The sequence below is a fragment of the Mustela lutreola genome, chromosome 12 (assembly GCF_030435805.1).
Source record: "Mustela lutreola isolate mMusLut2 chromosome 12, mMusLut2.pri, whole genome shotgun sequence".
Classification (NCBI taxonomy): domain Eukaryota; kingdom Metazoa; phylum Chordata; class Mammalia; order Carnivora; family Mustelidae; genus Mustela; species Mustela lutreola.
The window spans coordinates 63,028,200-63,050,778 of record NC_081301.1 but is presented as its reverse complement, the minus strand read 5'-3'; positions in this window follow the sequence as shown (position 1 = coordinate 63,050,778).

The window sequence follows — 22,579 nt, the reverse complement described above, 5'->3', positions numbered from 1 at the left end:
TGCTCTTTCCAGAGGCGCAACGGCGCTTCTCTCTCAGGCAGAGGGGATGCCCAGGCATAGAGGATTTCGCTCCCTGCGGGTTTATTACACCGTGCTGAGGAGACCAGCTCACGCAAACAGGAGCATAACTCAGACCGGACTCTGATTTCCGAAATAATGGTGTGCTTTCCCAGAGGGGATGCCAGGGCAAAGAGGCTTTCGCTCTATGCGGGTTTCTCCCATCGTGCTGCGAATACGAGTCTAAAGCAAGCAGCAACAGCAGCCCTCAGATCCGACTCTGATTTCCCAGGGAATACTATGCTTACGCAGAGGTTTTCAGCTTGGCACGAACCGCACTTCGCTGCTGCTTCCTCAGAAAGGCTTTGGGTGTTCACTCTGCGCGGCAGCGAAGAAGAGCCGCGGGAGAGCTGGTGCCTCTTGGGACTTGCTTTCCCGGGCTCCGAGGTTACGCCCGGGATTCACCTTGCTATGCGGAACTAAGCAGACACAGTCACAACCCTGCAGCAGCGTGCTTGGCCTAGCATGGCACTCTATGCCTATGACCATCTTCTGTGGTAGGTTAGGCTTTGCCATTTGCTCCGGCTATCAGGCAGACTCCGGGTCTAGGCCAGTGCCTTCACCACAGGAGAGAGGAGGCGACAGGATCCCTGCACTAGGCCCGTGCGCAGATTAGGGAGCTTTGGGGGACTGTGCCCACTCCTTCCCCTTAAACACCATGCTTCCTCCGAGCTTCCCCATCATGGAGGAAGACGGCATCTGACTCCGCATTATTTCAGAGAGCTGATTCGGCGAGTTCAGAGTAGGCGCCTGGAGGCTAGCGCATGTCTGCCCCAGGGACAGCTGGCCAAGGAGCTGCTGTCTCCTTGGGCCCAGAGGCTCAGGACAGGCATGCTTTCTGCCCAGATTCCTTCCTAAGAGTGGAGCACGCGCCCTGCCCTACGCATCCCTTCCTGTCTCCTTAGCAGCCAGGCTTCTGTCTCTCTGCACTGGGAGCCGGGGATACTTGTATTGCCGGCTCTCCTGCTTCGCAATCTTTTCCAGACCAGAAGTCCAACGGCTCCTGCTCTTCTCTCCGGCAGCTTGCTGCACTTTCCACAGATATGCTCCTGGGGAGCAGAGTGAAAAGCATTTCCCTTTCCTTAAGGCTCTTTCCACAGGTGCAATCGCGCTTCTCTCCCATGCAGCAGGGATGCCCAGGCATAGAGGATTTCGCTCCATATGGGTTTACTACACCGTGCTGAGGAGACCAGCTCAAGCAAACAGGAGCATCCCTCAGACCGAACTCTGATTTCCCAAAGAATGCTGTGCTTTCCCAGAGGGGATGCCAGGGCAAAGAGGCTTTCGCTCCATGCGGGTTTCTCCCATCGTTCTGCAAATACTAGGCTAAAGCAAGCAGCAACAGCAGCTCTCAGATCCGACTCTAATTTCCCAGCGACTGCTATGCTTTCGCAGAGGTTTTCACATGGCACGAACCGCACTTCGCTGCTGCTTCCTCAGAAAGGCTTTGGGTGTTCACTCTGCGCGGGAGGGAAGAAGAGCCGCGGGAGAGCTGTTGCCTCTTGGGACTTGCTCTCCCGGTCTCCGAGTTTACGCCCGGGATTCACCTTGCTATGCCGAACTAAGCAGACACAGTCACAACCCTGCAGCAGCGTGCTTGGCCTAGCATGGCACTCTATGCCTATGACCATTTCCTGGGGTACGTTAGGCTTTGGCTTTTGCTCCGGCTCTCAGGCAACCTAGGGGTCTAGGCCAGTGCCTTCACCACAGGAGAGAGGAGGCGACAGGATCCCTACACACGGCCCGTGCACAGATTAGAGAGTTTGTGGGACTGTGCCCACTCCTTCCCCTTAAACCTCGTGCCTCCTCCGAGCTTCCACATCCTGGAGGAAGATGGCATCTGACTCCCCGTTATTTCAGGGAGCTGTTTCTGCGAGTTCAGAGTAGGCGCCTGGTGGCTAGCGCATGTCTGCCCCAGGGACGGGTGGCCAAGGAACTGCTGTCTCCTTGGGCCCAGAGTTAAGGACAGGCATGCTCTCCGCCCAGACTCCTTCCCAAGAGTGGAGCACATGCCCTGCCCTACTCATCCTCTCCTGTCTCCTTCGCAGCTAGGCTTCTGTCTCTCTGCACTGGGAGTGGGTGACATTTGTATTTCCTCCGGGCGCTGTGCCTTCCAGGGCCGGTCTCCTGCTTCGCCACCTTTTCGAGACCATGGCCAACAGCACTTGCTCTTCTCCCCGAGCAGCGTGCTGCACCTACCACAGACTACTCCTTGGGACCGCCCTGAAAAACGTGTCCCTTTTCTTTAATGCTCTTTCCAGAGGCGCAACGGCGCTTCTCTCTCAGGCAGAGGGGATGCCCAGGCATAGAGGATTTCGCTCCCTGCGGGTTTATTACACCGTGCTGAGGAGACCAGCTCACGCAAACAGGAGCATAACTCAGACCGGACTCTGATTTCCGAAATAATGGTGTGCTTTCCCAGAGGGGATGCCAGGGCAAAGAGGCTTTCGCTCTATGCGGGTTTCTCCCATCGTGCTGCGAATACGAGTCTAAAGCAAGCAGCAACAGCAGCCCTCAGATCCGACTCTGATTTCCCAGGGAATACTATGCTTACGCAGAGGTTTTCAGCTTGGCACGAACCGCACTTCGCTGCTGCTTCCTCAGAAAGGCTTTGGGTGTTCACTCTGCGCGGCAGCGAAGAAGAGCCGCGGGAGAGCTGGTGCCTCTTGGGACTTGCTTTCCCGGGCTCCGAGGTTACGCCCGGGATTCACCTTGCTATGCGGAACTAAGCAGACACAGTCACAACCCTGCAGCAGCGTGCTTGGCCTAGCATGGCACTCTATGCCTATGACCATCTTCTGTGGTAGGTTAGGCTTTGCCATTTGCTCCGGCTATCAGGCAGACTCCGGGTCTAGGCCAGTGCCTTCACCACAGGAGAGAGGAGGCGACAGGATCCCTGCACTAGGCCCGTGCGCAGATTAGGGAGCTTTGGGGGACTGTGCCCACTCCTTCCCCTTAAACACCATGCTTCCTCCGAGCTTCCCCATCATGGAGGAAGACGGCATCTGACTCCGCATTATTTCAGAGAGCTGATTCGGCGAGTTCATTGTAGGCGCCTGGAGGCTAGCGCATGTCTGCCCCAGGGACAGCTGGCCAAGGAGCTGCTGTCTCCTTGGGCCCAGAGGCTCAGGACAGGCATGCTTTCTGCCCAGATTCCTTCCTAAGAGTGGAGCACGCGCCCTGCCCTACGCATCCCTTCCTGTCTCCTTAGCAGCCAGGCTTCTGTCTCTCTGCACTGGGAGCCGGGGATACTTGTATTGCCGGCTCTCCTGCTTCGCAATCTTTTCCAGACCAGAAGTCCAACGGCTCCTGCTCTTCTCTCCGGCAGCTTGCTGCACTTTCCACAGATATGCTCCTGGGGAGCAGAGTGAAAAACATTTCCCTTTCCTTAAGGCTCTTTCCACAGGTGCAATTGCGCTTCTCTCCCATGCAGCAGGGAAGCCCAGGCATAGAGGATTTCGCTCCATATGGGTTTATTACACCGTGCTGAGGAGACCAGCTCAAGCAAACAGGAGCATCCCTCAGACCGGACTCTGATTGCCCAAAGAATGCTGTGCTTTCCCAGAGGGGATGCCAGGGCAAAGAGGCTTTCGCTCTATGCGGGTTTCTCCCATTGTGCTGTGAATACGAGTCTAAAGCAAGCAGCAACAGCAGCCCTCAGATCCGACTCTGATTTCCCAGGGAATACTATGCTTACGCAGAGGTTTTCAGCTTGGCACGAACCGCACTTCGCTGCTGCTTCCTCAGAAAGGCTTTGGGTGTTCACTCTGCGCGGCAGCGAAGAAGAGCCGCGGGAGAGCTGGTGCCTCTTGGGACTTGCTTTCCCGGGCTCCGAGGTTACGCCCAGGATTCACCTTGCTATGCGGAACTAAGCAGACACAGTCACAACCCTGCAGCAGCGTGCTTGGCCTAGCATGGCACTCTATGCCTATGACCATCTTCTGTGGTAGGTTAGGCTTTGCCATTTGCTCCGGCTATTAGGCAGACTCCGGGTCTAGGCCAGTGCCTTCACCACAGGAGAGAGGAGGCGACAGGATCCCTGCACTAGGCCCGTGCGCAGATTAGAGAGTATGTGGGACTGTGCCCACTCCTTCCCCTTAAACCTCGTGCCTCCTCCGAGCTTCCACATCCTGGAGGAAGATGGCATCTGACTCCCCGTTATTTCAGGGAGCTGTTTCTGCGAGTTCAGAGTAGGCGCCTGGTGGCTAGCGCATGTCTGCCCCAGGGACGGGTGGCCAAGGAACTGCTGTCTCCTTGGGCCCAGAGTTAAGGACAGGCATGCTCTCCGCCCAGACTCCTTCCCAAGAGTGGAGCACATGCCCTGCCCTACTCATCCTCTCCTGTCTCCTTCGCAGCTAGGCTTCTGTCTCTCTGCACTGGGAGTGGGTGACATTTGTATTTCCTCCGGGCGCTGTGCCTTCCAGGGCCGGTCTCCTGCTTCGCCACCTTTTCGAGACCATGGCCAACAGCACTTGCTCTTCTCCCCGAGCAGCGTGCTGCACCTACCACAGACTACTCCTTGGGACCGCCCTGAAAAACGTGTCCCTTTTCTTTAATGCTCTTTCCAGAGGCGCAACGGCGCTTCTCTCTCAGGCAGAGGGGATGCCCAGGCATAGAGGATTTCGCTCCCTGCGGGTTTATTACACCGTGCTGAGGAGACCAGCTCACGCAAACAGGAGCATAACTCAGACCGGACTCTGATTTCCGAAATAATGGTGTGCTTTCCCAGAGGGGATGCCAGGGCAAAGAGGCTTTCGCTCTATGCGGGTTTCTCCCATCGTGCTGCGAATACGAGTCTAAAGCAAGCAGCAACAGCAGCCCTCAGATCCGACTCTGATTTCCCAGGGAATACTATGCTTACGCAGAGGTTTTCAGCTTGGCACGAACCGCACTTCGCTGCTGCTTCCTCAGAAAGGCTTTGGGTGTTCACTCTGCGCGGCAGCGAAGAAGAGCCGCGGGAGAGCTGGTGCCTCTTGGGACTTGCTTTCCCGGGCTCCGAGGTTACGCCCGGGATTCACCTTGCTATGCGGAACTAAGCAGACACAGTCACAACCCTGCAGCAGCGTGCTTGGCCTAGCATGGCACTCTATGCCTATGACCATTTCCTGGGGTAGGTTAGGCTTTGGCTTTTGCTCCGGCTCTCAGGCAACCTAGGGGTCTAGGCCAGTGCCTTCACCACAGGAGAGAGGAGGCGACAGGATCCCTACACACGGCCCGTGCACAGATTAGAGAGTTTGTGGGACTGTGCCCACTCCTTCCCCTTAAACCTCGTGCCTCCTCCGAGCTTCCACATCCTGGAGGAAGATGGCATCTGACTCCCCGTTATTTCAGGGAGCTGTTTCTGCGAGTTCAGAGTAGGCGCCTGGTGGCTAGCGCATGTCTGCCCCAGGGACGGGTGGCCAAGGAACTGCTGTCTCCTTGGGCCCAGAGTTAAGGACAGGCATGCTCTCCGCCCAGACTCCTTCCCAAGAGTGGAGCACATGCCCTGCCCTACTCATCCTCTCCTGTCTCCTTCGCAGCTAGGCTTCTGTCTCTCTGCACTGGGAGTGGGTGACATTTGTATTTCCTCCGGGCGCTGTGCCTTCCAGGGCCGGTCTCCTGCTTCGCCACCTTTTCGAGACCATGGCCAACAGCACTTGCTCTTCTCCCCGAGCAGCGTGCTGCACCTACCACAGACTACTCCTTGGGACCGCCCTGAAAAACGTGTCCCTTTTCTTTAATGCTCTTTCCAGAGGCGCAACGGCGCTTCTCTCTCAGGCAGAGGGGATGCCCAGGCATAGAGGATTTCGCTCCCTGCGGGTTTATTACACCGTGCTGAGGAGACCAGCTCACGCAAACAGGATCATAACTCAGACCGGACTCTGATTTCCGAAATAATGGTGTGCTTTCCCAGAGGGGATGCCAGGGCAAAGAGGCTTTCGCTCTATGCGGGTTTCTCCCATCGTGCTGCGAATACGAGTCTAAAGCAAGCAGCAACAGCAGCCCTCAGATCCGACTCTGATTTCCCAGGGAATACTATGCTTACGCAGAGGTTTTCAGCTTGGCACGAACCGCACTTCGCTGCTGCTTCCTCAGAAAGGCTTTGGGTGTTCACTCTGCGCGGCAGCGAAGAAGAGCCGCGGGAGAGCTGGTGCCTCTTGGGACTTGCTTTCCCGGGCTCCGAGGTTACGCCCGGGATTCACCTTGCTATGCGGAACTAAGCAGACACAGTCACAACCCTGCAGCAGCGTGCTTGGCCTAGCATGGCACTCTATGCCTATGACCATCTTCTGTGGTAGGTTAGGCTTTGCCATTTGCTCCGGCTATCAGGCAGACTCCGGGTCTAGGCCAGTGCCTTCACCACAGGAGAGAGGAGGCGACAGGATCCCTGCACTAGGCCCGTGCGCAGATTAGGGAGCTTTGGGGGACTGTGCCCACTCCTTCCCCTTAAACACCATGCTTCCTCCGAGCTTCCCCATCATGGAGGAAGACGGCATCTGACTCCGCATTATTTCAGAGAGCTGATTCGGCGAGTTCAGAGTAGGCGCCTGGAGGCTAGCGCATGTCTGCCCCAGGGACAGCTGGCCAAGGAGCTGCTGTCTCCTTGGGCCCAGAGGCTCAGGACAGGCATGCTTTCTGCCCAGATTCCTTCCTAAGAGTGGAGCACGCGCCCTGCCCTACGCATCCCTTCCTGTCTCCTTAGCAGCCAGGCTTCTGTCTCTCTGCACTGGGAGCCGGGGATACTTGTATTGCCGGCTCTCCTGCTTCGCAATCTTTTCCAGACCAGAAGTCCAACGGCTCCTGCTCTTCTCTCCGGCAGCTTGCTGCACTTTCCACAGATATGCTCCTGCGGAGCAGAGTGAAAAACATTTCCCTTTCCTTAAGGCTCTTTCCACAGGTGCAATCGCGCTTCTCTCCCATGCAGCAGGGATGCCCAGGCATAGAGGATTTCGCTCCATATGGGTTTACTACACCGTGCTGAGGAGACCAGCTCAAGCAAACAGGAGCATCCCTCAGACCGGACTCTGATTTCCCAAAGAATGCTGTGCTTTCCCAGAGGGGATGCCAGGGCAAAGAGGCTTTCGCTCCATGCGGGTTTCTCCCATCGTTCTGCAAATACTAGGCTAAAGCAAGCAGCAACAGCAGCTCTCAGATCCGACTCTAATTTCCCAGCGACTGCTATGCTTTCGCAGAGGTTTTCACATGGCACGAACCGCACTTCGCTGCTGCTTCCTCAGAAAGGCTTTGGGTGTTCACTCTGCGCGGGAGGGAAGAAGAGCCGCGGGAGAGCTGTTGCCTCTTGGGACTTGCTCTCCCGGTCTCCGAGTTTACGCCCGGGATTCACCTTGCTATGCCGAACTAAGCAGACACAGTCACAACCCTGCAGCAGCGTGCTTGGCCTAGCATGGCACTCTATGCCTATGACCATTTCCTGGGGTAGGTTAGGCTTTGGCTTTTGCTCCGGCTCCCAGGCAACCTAGGGGTCTAGGCCAGTGCCTTCACCACAGGAGAGAGGAGGCGACAGGATCCCTACACACGGCCCGTGCACAGATTAGAGAGTTTGTGGGACTGTGCCCACTCCTTCCCCTTAAACCTCGTGCCTCCTCCGAGCTTCCACATCCTGGAGGAAGATGGCATCTGACTCCCCGTTATTTCAGGGAGCTGTTTCTGCGAGTTCAGAGTAGGCGCCTGGTGGCTAGCGCATGTCTGCCCCAGGGACGGGTGGCCAAGGAACTGCTGTCTCCTTGGGCCCAGAGTTAAGGACAGGCATGCTCTCCGCCCAGACTCCTTCCCAAGAGTGGAGCACATGCCCTGCCCTACTCATCCTCTCCTGTCTCCTTCGCAGCTAGGCTTCTGTCTCTCTGCACTGGGAGAGGGTGACATTTGTATTTCCTCCGGGCGCTGTGCCTTCCAGGGCCGGTCTCCTGCTTCGCCACCTTTTCGAGACCATGGCCAACAGCACTTGCTCTTCTCCCCGAGCAGCGTGCTGCACCTACCACAGACTACTCCTTGGGACCGCCCTGAAAAACGTGTCCCTTTTCTTTAATGCTCTTTCCAGAGGCGCAACGGCGCTTCTCTCTCAGGCAGAGGGGATGCCCAGGCATAGAGGATTTCGCTCCCTGCGGGTTTATTACACCGTGCTGAGGAGACCAGCTCACGCAAACAGGAGCATAACTCAGACCGGACTCTGATTTCCGAAATAATGGTGTGCTTTCCCAGAGGGGATGCCAGGGCAAAGAGGCTTTCGCTCTATGCGGGTTTCTCCCATCGTGCTGCGAATACGAGTCTAAAGCAAGCAGCAACAGCAGCCCTCAGATCCGACTCTGATTTCCCAGGGAATACTATGCTTACGCAGAGGTTTTCAGCTTGGCACGAACCGCACTTCGCTGCTGCTTCCTCAGAAAGGCTTTGGGTGTTCACTCTGCGCGGCAGCGAAGAAGAGCCGCGGGAGAGCTGGTGCCTCTTGGGACTTGCTTTCCCGGGCTCCGAGGTTACGCCCGGGATTCACCTTGCTATGCGGAACTAAGCAGACACAGTCACAACCCTGCAGCAGCGTGCTTGGCCTAGCATGGCACTCTATGCCTATGACCATCTTCTGTGGTAGGTTAGGCTTTGCCATTTGCTCCGGCTATCAGGCAGACTCCGGGTCTAGGCCAGTGCCTTCACCACAGGAGAGAGGAGGCGACAGGATCCCTGCACTAGGCCCGTGCGCAGATTAGGGAGCTTTGGGGGACTGTGCCCACTCCTTCCCCTTAAACACCATGCTTCCTCCGAGCTTCCCCATCATGGAGGAAGACGGCATCTGACTCCGCATTATTTCAGAGAGCTGATTCGGCGAGTTCAGAGTAGGCGCCTGGAGGCTAGCGCATGTCTGCCCCAGGGACAGCTGGCCAAGGAGCTGCTGTCTCCTTGGGCCCAGAGGCTCAGGACAGGCATGCTTTCTGCCCAGATTCCTTCCTAAGAGTGGAGCACGCGCCCTGCCCTACGCATCCCTTCCTGTCTCCTTAGCAGCCAGGCTTCTGTCTCTCTGCACTGGGAGCCGGGGATACTTGTATTGCCGGCTCTCCTGCTTCGCAATCTTTTCCAGACCAGAAGTCCAACGGCTCCTGCTCTTCTCTCCGGCAGCTTGCTGCACTTTCCACAGATATGCTCCTGCGGAGCAGAGTGAAAAACATTTCCCTTTCCTTAAGGCTCTTTCCACAGGTGCAATCGCGCTTCTCTCCCATGCAGCAGGGATGCCCAGGCATAGAGGATTTCGCTCCATATGGGTTTACTACACCGTGCTGAGGAGACCAGCTCAAGCAAACAGGAGCATCCCTCAGACCGGACTCTGATTTCCCAAAGAATGCTGTGCTTTCCCAGAGGGGATGCCAGGGCAAAGAGGCTTTCGCTCCATGCGGGTTTCTCCCATCGTTCTGCAAATACTAGGCTAAAGCAAGCAGCAACAGCAGCTCTCAGATCCGACTTTAATTTCCCAGCGACTGCTATGCTTTCGCAGAGGTTTTCACATGGCACGAACCGCACTTCGCTGCTGCTTCCTCAGAAAGGCTTTGGGTGTTCACTCTGCGCGGGAGGGAAGAAGAGCCGCGGGAGAGCTGTTGCCTCTTGGGACTTGCTCTCCCGGTCTCCGAGTTTACGCCCGGGATTCACCTTGCTATGCCGAACTAAGCAGACACAGTCACAACCCTGCAGCAGCGTGCTTGGCCTAGCATGGCACTCTATGCCTATGACCATTTCCTGGGGTAGGTTAGGCTTTGGCTTTTGCTCCGGCTCTCAGGCAACCTAGGGGTCTAGGCCAGTGCCTTCACCACAGGAGAGAGGAGGCGACAGGATCCCTACACACGGCCCGTGCACAGATTAGAGAGTTTGTGGGACTGTGCCCACTCCTTCCCCTTAAACCTCGTGCCTCCTCCGAGCTTCCACATCCTGGAGGAAGATGGCATCTGACTCCCCGTTATTTCAGGGAGCTGTTTCTGCGAGTTCAGAGTAGGCGCCTGGTGGCTAGCGCATGTCTGCCCCAGGGACGGGTGGCCAAGGAACTGCTGTCTCCTTGGGCCCAGAGTTAAGGACAGGCATGCTCTCCGCCCAGACTCCTTCCCAAGAGTGGAGCACATGCCCTGCCCTACTCATCCTCTCCTGTCTCCTTCGCAGCTAGGCTTCTGTCTCTCTGCACTGGGAGTGGGTGACATTTGTATTTCCTCCGGGCGCTGTGCCTTCCAGGGCCGGTCTCCTGCTTCGCCACCTTTTCGAGACCATGGCCAACAGCACTTGCTCTTCTCCCCGAGCAGCGTGCTGCACCTACCACAGACTACTCCTTGGGACCGCCCTGAAAAACGTGTCCCTTTTCTTTAATGCTCTTTCCAGAGGCGCAACGGCGCTTCTCTCTCAGGCAGAGGGGATGCCCAGGCATAGAGGATTTCGCTCCCTGCGGGTTTATTACACCGTGCTGAGGAGACCAGCTCACGCAAACAGGATCATAACTCAGACCGGACTCTGATTTCCGAAATAATGGTGTGCTTTCCCAGAGGGGATGCCAGGGCAAAGAGGCTTTCGCTCTATGCGGGTTTCTCCCATCGTGCTGCGAATACGAGTCTAAAGCAAGCAGCAACAGCAGCCCTCAGATCCGACTCTGATTTCCCAGGGAATACTATGCTTACGCAGAGGTTTTCAGCTTGGCACGAACCGCACTTCGCTGCTGCTTCCTCAGAAAGGCTTTGGGTGTTCACTCTGCGCGGCAGCGAAGAAGAGCCGCGGGAGAGCTGGTGCCTCTTGGGACTTGCTTTCCCGGGCTCCGAGGTTACGCCCGGGATTCACCTTGCTATGCGGAACTAAGCAGACACAGTCACAACCCTGCAGCAGCGTGCTTGGCCTAGCATGGCACTCTATGCCTATGACCATCTTCTGTGGTAGGTTAGGCTTTGCCATTTGCTCCGGCTATCAGGCAGACTCCGGGTCTAGGCCAGTGCCTTCACCACAGGAGAGAGGAGGCGACAGGATCCCTGCACTAGGCCCGTGCGCAGATTAGGGAGCTTTGGGGGACTGTGCCCACTCCTTCCCCTTAAACACCATGCTTCCTCCGAGCTTCCCCATCATGGAGGAAGACGGCATCTGACTCCGCATTATTTCAGAGAGCTGATTCGGCGAGTTCAGAGTAGGCGCCTGGAGGCTAGCGCATGTCTGCCCCAGGGACAGCTGGCCAAGGAGCTGCTGTCTCCTTGGGCCCAGAGGCTCAGGACAGGCATGCTTTCTGCCCAGATTCCTTCCTAAGAGTGGAGCACGCGCCCTGCCCTACGCATCCCTTCCTGTCTCCTTAGCAGCCAGGCTTCTGTCTCTCTGCACTGGGAGCCGGGGATACTTGTATTGCCGGCTCTCCTGCTTCGCAATCTTTTCCAGACCAGAAGTCCAACGGCTCCTGCTCTTCTCTCCGGCAGCTTGCTGCACTTTCCACAGATATGCTCCTGCGGAGCAGAGTGAAAAACATTTCCCTTTCCTTAAGGCTCTTTCCACAGGTGCAATCGCGCTTCTCTCCCATGCAGCAGGGATGCCCAGGCATAGAGGATTTCGCTCCATATGGGTTTACTACACCGTGCTGAGGAGACCAGCTCAAGCAAACAGGAGCATCCCTCAGACCGGACTCTGATTTCCCAAAGAATGCTGTGCTTTCCCAGAGGGGATGCCAGGGCAAAGAGGCTTTCGCTCCATGCGGGTTTCTCCCATCGTTCTGCAAATACTAGGCTAAAGCAAGCAGCAACAGCAGCTCTCAGATCCGACTCTAATTTCCCAGCGACTGCTGTGCTTTCGCAGAGGTTTTCACATGGCACGAACCGCACTTCGCTGCTGCTTCCTCAGAAAGGCTTTGGGTGTTCACTCTGCGCGGGAGGGAAGAAGAGCCGCGGGAGAGCTGTTGCCTCTTGGGACTTGCTCTCCCGGTCTCCGAGTTTACGCCCGGGATTCACCTTGCTATGCCGAACTAAGCAGACACAGTCACAACCCTGCAGCAGCGTGCTTGGCCTAGCATGGCACTCCATGCCTATGACCATTTCCTGGGGTAGGTTAGGCTTTGGCTTTTGCTCCGGCTCTCAGGCAACCTAGGGGTCTAGGCCAGTGCCTTCACCACAGGAGAGAGGAGGCGACAGGATCCCTACACACGGCCCGTGCACAGATTAGAGAGTTTGTGGGACTGTGCCCACTCCTTCCCCTTAAACCTCGTGCCTCCTCCGAGCTTCCACATCCTGGAGGAAGATGGCATCTGACTCCCCGTTATTTCAGGGAGCTGTTTCTGCGAGTTCAGAGTAGGCGCCTGGTGGCTAGCGCATGTCTGCCCCAGGGACGGGTGGCCAAGGAACTGCTGTCTCCTTGGGCCCAGAGTTAAGGACAGGCATGCTCTCCGCCCAGACTCCTTCCCAAGAGTGGAGCACATGCCCTGCCCTACTCATCCTCTCCTGTCTCCTTCGCAGCTAGGCTTCTGTCTCTCTGCACTGGGAGAGGGTGACATTTGTATTTCCTCCGGGCGCTGTGCCTTCCAGGGCCGGTCTCCTGCTTCGCCACCTTTTCGAGACCATGGCCAACAGCACTTGCTCTTCTCCCCGAGCAGCGTGCTGCACCTACCACAGACTACTCCTTGGGACCGCCCTGAAAAACGTGTCCCTTTTCTTTAATGCTCTTTCCAGAGGCGCAACGGCGCTTCTCTCTCAGGCAGAGGGGATGCCCAGGCATAGAGGATTTCGCTCCCTGCGGGTTTATTACACCGTGCTGAGGAGACCAGCTCACGCAAACAGGAGCATAACTCAGACCGGACTCTGATTTCCGAAATAATGGTGTGCTTTCCCAGAGGGGATGCCAGGGCAAAGAGGCTTTCGCTCTATGCGGGTTTCTCCCATCGTGCTGCGAATACGAGTCTAAAGCAAGCAGCAACAGCAGCCCTCAGATCCGACTCTGATTTCCCAGGGAATACTATGCTTACGCAGAGGTTTTCAGCTTGGCACGAACCGCACTTCGCTGCTGCTTCCTCAGAAAGGCTTTGGGTGTTCACTCTGCGCGGCAGCGAAGAAGAGCCGCGGGAGAGCTGGTGCCTCTTGGGACTTGCTTTCCCGGGCTCCGAGGTTACGCCCGGGATTCACCTTGCTATGCGGAACTAAGCAGACACAGTCACAACCCTGCAGCAGCGTGCTTGGCCTAGCATGGCACTCTATGCCTATGACCATCTTCTGTGGTAGGTTAGGCTTTGCCATTTGCTCCGGCTATCAGGCAGACTCCGGGTCTAGGCCAGTGCCTTCACCACAGGAGAGAGGAGGCGACAGGATCCCTGCACTAGGCCCGTGCGCAGATTAGGGAGCTTTGGGGGACTGTGCCCACTCCTTCCCCTTAAACACCATGCTTCCTCCGAGCTTCCCCATCATGGAGGAAGACGGCATCTGACTCCGCATTATTTCAGAGAGCTGATTCGGCGAGTTCAGAGTAGGCGCCTGGAGGCTAGCGCATGTCTGCCCCAGGGACAGCTGGCCAAGGAGCTGCTGTCTCCTTGGGCCCAGAGGCTCAGGACAGGCATGCTTTCTGCCCAGATTCCTTCCTAAGAGTGGAGCACGCGCCCTGCCCTACGCATCCCTTCCTGTCTCCTTAGCAGCCAGGCTTCTGTCTCTCTGCACTGGGAGCCGGGGATACTTGTATTGCCGGCTCTCCTGCTTCGCAATCTTTTCCAGACCAGAAGTCCAACGGCTCCTGCTCTTCTCTCCGGCAGCTTGCTGCACTTTCCACAGATATGCTCCTGCGGAGCAGAGTGAAAAACATTTCCCTTTCCTTAAGGCTCTTTCCACAGGTGCAATCGCGCTTCTCTCCCATGCAGCAGGGATGCCCAGGCATAGAGGATTTCGCTCCATATGGGTTTACTACACCGTGCTGAGGAGACCAGCTCAAGCAAACAGGAGCATCCCTCAGACCGGACTCTGATTTCCCAAAGAATGCTGTGCTTTCCCAGAGGGGATGCCAGGGCAAAGAGGCTTTCGCTCCATGCGGGTTTCTCCCATCGTTCTGCAAATACTAGGCTAAAGCAAGCAGCAACAGCAGCTCTCAGATCCGACTCTAATTTCCCAGCGACTGCTATGCTTTCGCAGAGGTTTTCACATGGCACGAACCGCACTTCGCTGCTGCTTCCTCAGAAAGGCTTTGGGTGTTCACTCTGCGCGGGAGGGAAGAAGAGCCGCGGGAGAGCTGTTGCCTCTTGGGACTTGCTCTCCCGGTCTCCGAGTTTACGCCCGGGATTCACCTTGCTATGCCGAACTAAGCAGACACAGTCACAACCCTGCAGCAGCGTGCTTGGCCTAGCATGGCACTCTATGCCTATGACCATTTCCTGGGGTAGGTTAGGCTTTGGCTTTTGCTCCGGCTCTCAGGCAACCTAGGGGTCTAGGCCAGTGCCTTCACCACAGGAGAGAGGAGGCGACAGGATCCCTACACACGGCCCGTGCACAGATTAGAGAGTTTGTGGGACTGTGCCCACTCCTTCCCCTTAAACCTCGTGCCTCCTCCGAGCTTCCACATCCTGGAGGAAGATGGCATCTGACTCCCCGTTATTTCAGGGAGCTGTTTCTGCGAGTTCAGAGTAGGCGCCTGGTGGCTAGCGCATGTCTGCCCCAGGGACGGGTGGCCAAGGAACTGCTGTCTCCTTGGGCCCAGAGTTAAGGACAGGCATGCTCTCCGCCCAGACTCCTTCCCAAGAGTGGAGCACATGCCCTGCCCTACTCATCCTCTCCTGTCTCCTTCGCAGCTAGGCTTCTGTCTCTCTGCACTGGGAGTGGGTGACATTTGTATTTCCTCCGGGCGCTGTGCCTTCCAGGGCCGGTCTCATGCTTCGCCACCTTTTCGAGACCATGGCCAACAGCACTTGCTCTTCTCCCCGAGCAGCGTGCTGCACCTACCACAGACTACTCCTTGGGACCGCCCTGAAAAACGTGTCCCTTTTCTTTAATGCTCTTTCCAGAGGCGCAACGGCGCTTCTCTCTCAGCCAGAGGGGATGCCCAGGCATAGAGGATTTCGCTCCCTGCGGGTTTATTACACCGTGCTGAGGAGACCAGCTCACGCAAACAGGATCATAACTCAGACCGGACTCTGATTTCCGAAATAATGGTGTGCTTTCCCAGAGGGGATGCCAGGGCAAAGAGGTTTTCGCTCTATGCGGGTTTCTCCCATCGTGCTGCGAATACGAGTCTAAAGCAAGCAGCAACAGCAGCCCTCAGATCCGACTCTGATTTCCCAGGGAATACTATGCTTACGCAGAGGTTTTCAGCTTGGCACGAACCGCACTTCGCTGCTGCTTCCTCAGAAAGGCTTTGGGTGTTCACTCTGCGCGGCAGCGAAGAAGAGCCGCGGGAGAGCTGGTGCCTCTTGGGACTTGCTTTCCCGGGCTCCGAGGTTACGCCCGGGATTCACCTTGCTATGCGGAACTAAGCAGACACAGTCACAACCCTGCAGCAGCGTGCTTGGCCTAGCATGGCACTCTATGCCTATGACCATCTTCTGTGGTAGGTTAGGCTTTGCCATTTGCTCCGGCTATCAGGCAGACTCCGGGTCTAGGCCAGTGCCTTCACCACAGGAGAGAGGAGGCGACAGGATCCCTGCACTAGGCCCGTGCGCAGATTAGGGAGCTTTGGGGGACTGTGCCCACTCCTTCCCCTTAAACACCATGCTTCCTCCGAGCTTCCCCATCATGGAGGAAGACGGCATCTGACTCCGCATTATTTCAGAGAGCTGATTCGGCGAGTTCAGAGTAGGCGCCTGGAGGCTAGCGCATGTCTGCCCCAGGGACAGCTGGCCAAGGAGCTGCTGTCTCCTTGGGCCCAGAGGCTCAGGACAGGCATGCTTTCTGCCCAGATTCCTTCCTAAGGGTGGAGCACGCGCCCTGCCCTACGCATCCCTTCCTGTCTCCTTAGCAGCCAGGCTTCTGTCTCTCTGCACTGGGAGCCGGGGATACTTGTATTGCCGGCTCTCCTGCTTCGCAATCTTTTCCAGACCAGAAGTCCAACGGCTCCTGCTCTTCTCTCCGGCAGCTTGCTGCACTTTCCACAGATATGCTCCTGCGGAGCAGAGTGAAAAACATTTCCCTTTCCTTAAGGCTCTTTCCACAGGTGCAATCGCGCTTCTCTCCCATGCAGCAGGGATGCCCAGGCATAGAGGATTTCGCTCCATATGGGTTTATTACACCGTGCTGAGGAGACCAGCTCAAGCAAACAGGAGCATCCCTCAGACCGGACTCTGATTTCCCAAAGAATGCTGTGCTTTCCCAGAGGGGATGCCAGGGCAAAGAGGCTTTCGCTCCATGCGGGTTTCTCCCATCGTTCTGCAAATACTAGGCTAAAGCAAGCAGCAACAGCAGCTCTCAGATCCGACTCTAATTTCCCAGCGACTGCTATGCTTTCGCAGAGGTTTTCACATGGCACGAACCGCACTTCGCTGCTGCTTCCTCAGAAAGGCTTTGGGTGTTCACTCTGCGCGGGAGGGAAGAAGAGCCGCGGGAGAGCTGTTGCCTCTTGGGACTTGCTCTCCCGGTCTCCGAGTTTACGCCCGGGATTCACCTTGCTATGCCGAACTAAGCAGACACAGTCACAACCCTGCAGCAGCGTGCTTGGCCTAGCATGGCACTCTATGCCTATGACCATTTCCTGGGGTAGGTTAGGCTTTGGCTTTTGCTCCGGCTCTCAGGCAACCTAGGGGTCTAGGCCAGTGCCTTCACCACAGGAGAGAGGAGGCGACAGGATCCCTACACACGGCCCGTGCACAGATTAGAGAGTTTGTGGGACTGTGCCCACTCCTTCCCCTTAAACCTCGTGCCTCCTCCGAGCTTCCACATCCTGGAGGAAGATGGCATCTGACTCCCCGTTATTTCAGGGAGCTGTTTCTGCGAGTTCAGAGTAGGCGCCTGGTGGCTAGCGCATGTCTGCCCCAGGGACGGGTGGCCAAGGAACTGCTGTCTCCTTGGGCCCAGAGTTAAGGACAGGCATGCTCTCCGCCCAGACTCCTTCCCAAGAGTGGAGCACATGCCCTGCCCTACTCATCCTCTCCTGTCTCCTTCGCAGCTAGGCTTCTGTCTCTCTGCACTGGGAGAGGGTGACATTTGTATTTCCTCCGGGCGCTGTGCCTTCCAGGGCCGGTCTCCTGCTTCGCCACCTTTTCGAGACCATGGCCAACAGCACTTGCTCTTCTCCCCGAGCAGCGTGCTGCACCTACCACAGACTACTCCTTGGGACCGCCCTGAAAAACGTGTCCCTTTTCTTTAATGCTCTTTCCAGAGGCGCAACGGCGCTTCTCTCTCAGGCAGAGGGGATGCCCAGGCATAGAGGATTTCGCTCCCTGCGGGTTTATTACACCGTGCTGAGGAGACCAGCTCACGCAAACAGGAGCATAACTCAGACCGGACTCTGATTTCCGAAATAATGGTGTGCTTTCCCAGAGGGGATGCCAGGGCAAAGAGGCTTTCGCTCTATGCGGGTTTCTCCCATCGTGCTGCGAATACGAGTCTAAAGCAAGCAGCAACAGCAGCCCTCAGATCCGACTCTGATTTCCCAGGGAATACTATGCTTACGCAGAGGTTTTCAGCTTGGCACGAACCGCACTTCGCTGCTGCTTCCTCAGAAAGGCTTTGGGTGTTCACTCTGCGCGGCAGCGAAGAAGAGCCGCGGGAGAGCTGGTGCCTCTTGGGACTTGCTTTCCCGGGCTCCGAGGTTACGCCCGGGATTCACCTTGCTATGCGGAACTAAGCAGACACAGTCACAACCCTGCAGCAGCGTGCTTGGCCTAGCATGGCACTCTATGCCTATGACCATCTTCTGTGGTAGGTTAGGCTTTGCCATTTGCTCCGGCTATCAGGCAGACTCCGGGTCTAGGCCAGTGCCTTCACCACAGGAGAGAGGAGGCGACAGGATCCCTGCACTAGGCCCGTGCGCAGATTAGGGAGCTTTGGGGGACTGTGCCCACTCCTTCCCCTTAAACACCATGCTTCCTCCGAGCTTCCCCATCATGGAGGAAGACGGCATCTGACTCCGCATTATTTCAGAGAGCTGATTCGGCGAGTTCAGAGTAGGCGCCTGGAGGCTAGCGCATGTCTGCCCCAGGGACAGCTGGCCAAGGAGCTGCTGTCTCCTTGGGCCCAGAGGCTCAGGACAGGCATGCTTTCTGCCCAGATTCCTTCCTAAGAGTGGAGCACGCGCCCTGCCCTACGCATCCCTTCCTGTCTCCTTAGCAGCCAGGCTTCTGTCTCTCTGCACTGGGAGCCGGGGATACTTGTATTGCCGGCTCTCCTGCTTCGCAATCTTTTCCAGACCAGAAGTCCAACGGCTCCTGCTCTTCTCTCCGGCAGCTTGCTGCACTTTCCACAGATATGCTCCTGCGGAGCAGAGTGAAAAACATTTCCCTTTCCTTAAGGCTCTTTCCACAGGTGCAATCGCGCTTCTCTCCCATGCAGCAGGGATGCCCAGGCATAGAGGATTTCGCTCCATATGGGTTTACTACACCGTGCTGAGGAGACCAGCTCAAGCAAACAGGAGCATCCCTCAGACCGGACTCTGATTTCCCAAAGAATGCTGTGCTTTCCCAGAGGGGATGCCAGGGCAAAGAGGCTTTCGCTCCATGCGGGTTTCTCCCATCGTTCTGCAAATACTAGGCTAAAGCAAGCAGCAACAGCAGCTCTCAGATCCGACTCTAATTTCCCAGCGACTGCTATGCTTTCGCAGAGGTTTTCACATGGCACGAACCGCACTTCGCTGCTGCTTCCTCAGAAAGGCTTTGGGTGTTCACTCTGCGCGGGAGGGAAGAAGAGCCGCGGGAGAGCTGTTGCCTCTTGGGACTTGCTCTCCCGGTCTCCGAGTTTACGCCCGGGATTCACCTTGCTATGCCGAACTAAGCAGACACAGTCACAACCCTGCAGCAGCGTGCTTGGCCTAGCATGGCACTCTATGCCTATGACCATTTCCTGGGGTACGTTAGGCTTTGGCTTTTGCTCCGGCTCTCAGGCAACCTAGGGGTCTAGGCCAGTGCCTTCACCACAGGAGAGAGGAGGCGACAGGATCCCTACACACGGCCCGTGCACAGATTAGAGAGTTTGTGGGACTGTGCCCACTCCTTCCCCTTAAACCTCGTGCCTCCTCCGAGCTTCCACATCCTGGAGGAAGATGGCATCTGACTCCCCGTTATTTCAGGGAGCTGTTTCTGCGAGTTCAGAGTAGGCGCCTGGTGGCTCTGCCCCAGGGACGGGTGGCCAAGGAACTGCTGTCTCCTTGGGCCCAGAGTTAAGGACAGGCATGCTCTCCGCCCAGACTCCTTCCCAAGAGTGGAGCACATGCCCTGCCCTACTCATCCTCTCCTGTCTCCTTCGCAGCTAGGCTTCTGTCTCTCTGCACTGGGAGAGGGTGACATTTGTATTTCCTCCGGGCGCTGTGCCTTCCAGGGCCGGTCTCCTGCTTCGCCACCTTTTCGAGACCATGGCCAACAGCACTTGCTCTTCTCCCCGAGCAGCGTGCTGCACCTACCACAGACTACTCCTTGGGACCGCCCTGAAAAACGTGTCCCTTTTCTTTAATGCTCTTTCCAGAGGCGCAACGGCGCTTCTCTCTCAGCCAGAGGGGATGCCCAGGCATAGAGGATTTCGCTCCCTGCGGGTTTATTACACCGTGCTGAGGAGACCAGCTCACGCAAACAGGATCATAACTCAGACCGGACTCTGATTTCCGAAATAATGGTGTGCTTTCCCAGAGGGGATGCCAGGGCAAAGAGGCTTTCGCTCTATGCGGGTTTCTCCCATCGTGCTGCGAATACGAGTCTAAAGCAAGCAGCAACAGCAGCCCTCAGATCCGACTCTGATTTCCCAGGGAATACTATGCTTACGCAGAGGTTTTCAGCTTGGCACGAACCGCACTTCGCTGCTGCTTCCTCAGAAAGGCTTTGGGTGTTCACTCTGCGCGGCAGCGAAGAAGAGCCGCGGGAGAGCTGGTGCCTCTTGGGACTTGCTTTCCCGGGCTCCGAGGTTACGCCCGGGATTCACCTTGCTATGCGGAACTAAGCAGACACAGTCACAACCCTGCAGCAGCGTGCTTGGCCTAGCATGGCACTCTATGCCTATGACCATCTTCTGTGGTAGGTTAGGCTTTGCCATTTGCTCCGGCTATCAGGCAGACTCCGGGTCTAGGCCAGTGCCTTCACCACAGGAGAGAGGAGGCGACAGGATCCCTGCACTAGGCCCGTGCGCAGATTAGGGAGCTTTGGGGGACTGTGCCCACTCCTTCCCCTTAAACACCATGCTTCCTCCGAGCTTCCCCATCATGGAGGAAGACGGCATCTGACTCCGCATTATTTCAGAGAGCTGATTCGGCGAGTTCAGAGTAGGCGCCTGGAGGCTAGCGCATGTCTGCCCCAGGGACAGCTGGCCAAGGAGCTGCTGTCTCCTTGGGCCCAGAGGCTCAGGACAGGCATGCTTTCTGCCCAGATTCCTTCCTAAGAGTGGAGCACGCGCCCTGCCCTACGCATCCCTTCCTGTCTCCTTAGCAGCCAGGCTTCTGTCTCTCTGCACTGGGAGCCGGGGATACTTGTATTGCCGGCTCTCCTGCTTCGCAATCTTTTCCAGACCAGAAGTCCAACGGCTCCTGCTCTTCTCTCCGGCAGCTTGCTGCACTTTCCACAGATATGCTCCTGCGGAGCAGAGTGAAAAACATTTCCCTTTCCTTAAGGCTCTTTCCACAGGTGCAATCGCGCTTCTCTCCCATGCAGCAGGGATGCCCAGGCATAGAGGATTTCGCTCCATATGGGTTTACTACACCGTGCTGAGGAGACCAGCTCAAGCAAACAGGAGCATCCCTCAGACCGGACTCTGATTTCCCAAAGAATGCTGTGCTTTCCCAGAGGGGATGCCAGGGCAAAGAGGCTTTCGCTCCATGCGGGTTTCTCCCATCGTTCTGCAAATACTAGGCTAAAGCAAGCAGCAACAGCAGCTCTCAGATCCGACTCTAATTTCCCAGCGACTGCTATGCTTTCGCAGAGGTTTTCACATGGCACGAACCGCACTTCGCTGCTGCTTCCTCAGAAAGGCTTTGGGTGTTCACTCTGCGCGGGAGGGAAGAAGAGCCGCGGGAGAGCTGTTGCCTCTTGGGACTTGCTCTCCCGGTCTCCGAGTTTACGCCCGGGATTCACCTTGCTATGCCGAACTAAGCAGACACAGTCACAACCCTGCAGCAGCGTGCTTGGCCTAGCATGGCACTCTATGCCTATGACCATTTCCTGGGGTAGGTTAGGCTTTGGCTTTTGCTCCGGCTCCCAGGCAACCTAGGGGTCTAGGCCAGTGCCTTCACCACAGGAGAGAGGAGGCGACAGGATCCCTACACACGGCCCGTGCACAGATTAGAGAGTTTGTGGGACTGTGCCCACTCCTTCCCCTTAAACCTCGTGCCTCCTCCGAGCTTCCACATCCTGGAGGAAGATGGCATCTGACTCCCCGTTATTTCAGGGAGCTGTTTCTGCGAGTTCAGAGTAGGCGCCTGGTGGCTAGCGCATGTCTGCCCCAGGGACGGGTGGCCAAGGAACTGCTGTCTCCTTGGGCCCAGAGTTAAGGACAGGCATGCTCTCCGCCCAGACTCCTTCCCAAGAGTGGAGCACATGCCCTGCCCTACTCATCCTCTCCTGTCTCCTTCGCAGCTAGGCTTCTGTCTCTCTGCACTGGGAGAGGGTGACATTTGTATTTCCTCCGGGCGCTGTGCCTTCCAGGGCCGGTCTCCTGCTTCGCCACCTTTTCGAGACCATGGCCAACAGCACTTGCTCTTCTCCCCGAGCAGCGTGCTGCACCTACCACAGACTACTCCTTGGGACCGCCCTGAAAAACGTGTCCCTTTTCTTTAATGCTCTTTCCAGAGGCGCAACGGCGCTTCTCTCTCAGGCAGAGGGGATGCCCAGGCATAGAGGATTTCGCTCCCTGCGGGTTTATTACACCGTGCTGAGGAGACCAGCTCACGCAAACAGGAGCATAACTCAGACCGGACTCTGATTTCCGAAATAATGGTGTGCTTTCCCAGAGGGGATGCCAGGGCAAAGAGGCTTTCGCTCTATGCGGGTTTCTCCCATCGTGCTGCGAATACGAGTCTAAAGTAAGCAGCAACAGCAGCCCTCAGATCCGACTCTGATTTCCCAGGGAATACTATGCTTACGCAGAGGTTTTCAGCTTGGCACGAACCGCACTTCGCTGCTGCTTCCTCAGAAAGGCTTTGGGTGTTCACTCTGCGCGGCAGCGAAGAAGAGCCGCGGGAGAGCTGGTGCCTCTTGGGACTTGCTTTCCCGGGCTCCGAGGTTACGCCCGGGATTCACCTTGCTATGCGGAACTAAGCAGACACAGTCACAACCCTGCAGCAGCGTGCTTGGCCTAGCATGGCACTCTATGCCTATGACCATCTTCTGTGGTAGGTTAGGCTTTGCCATTTGCTCCGGCTATCAGGCAGACTCCGGGTCTAGGCCAGTGCCTTCACCACAGGAGAGAGGAGGCGACAGGATCCCTGCACTAGGCCCGTGCGCAGA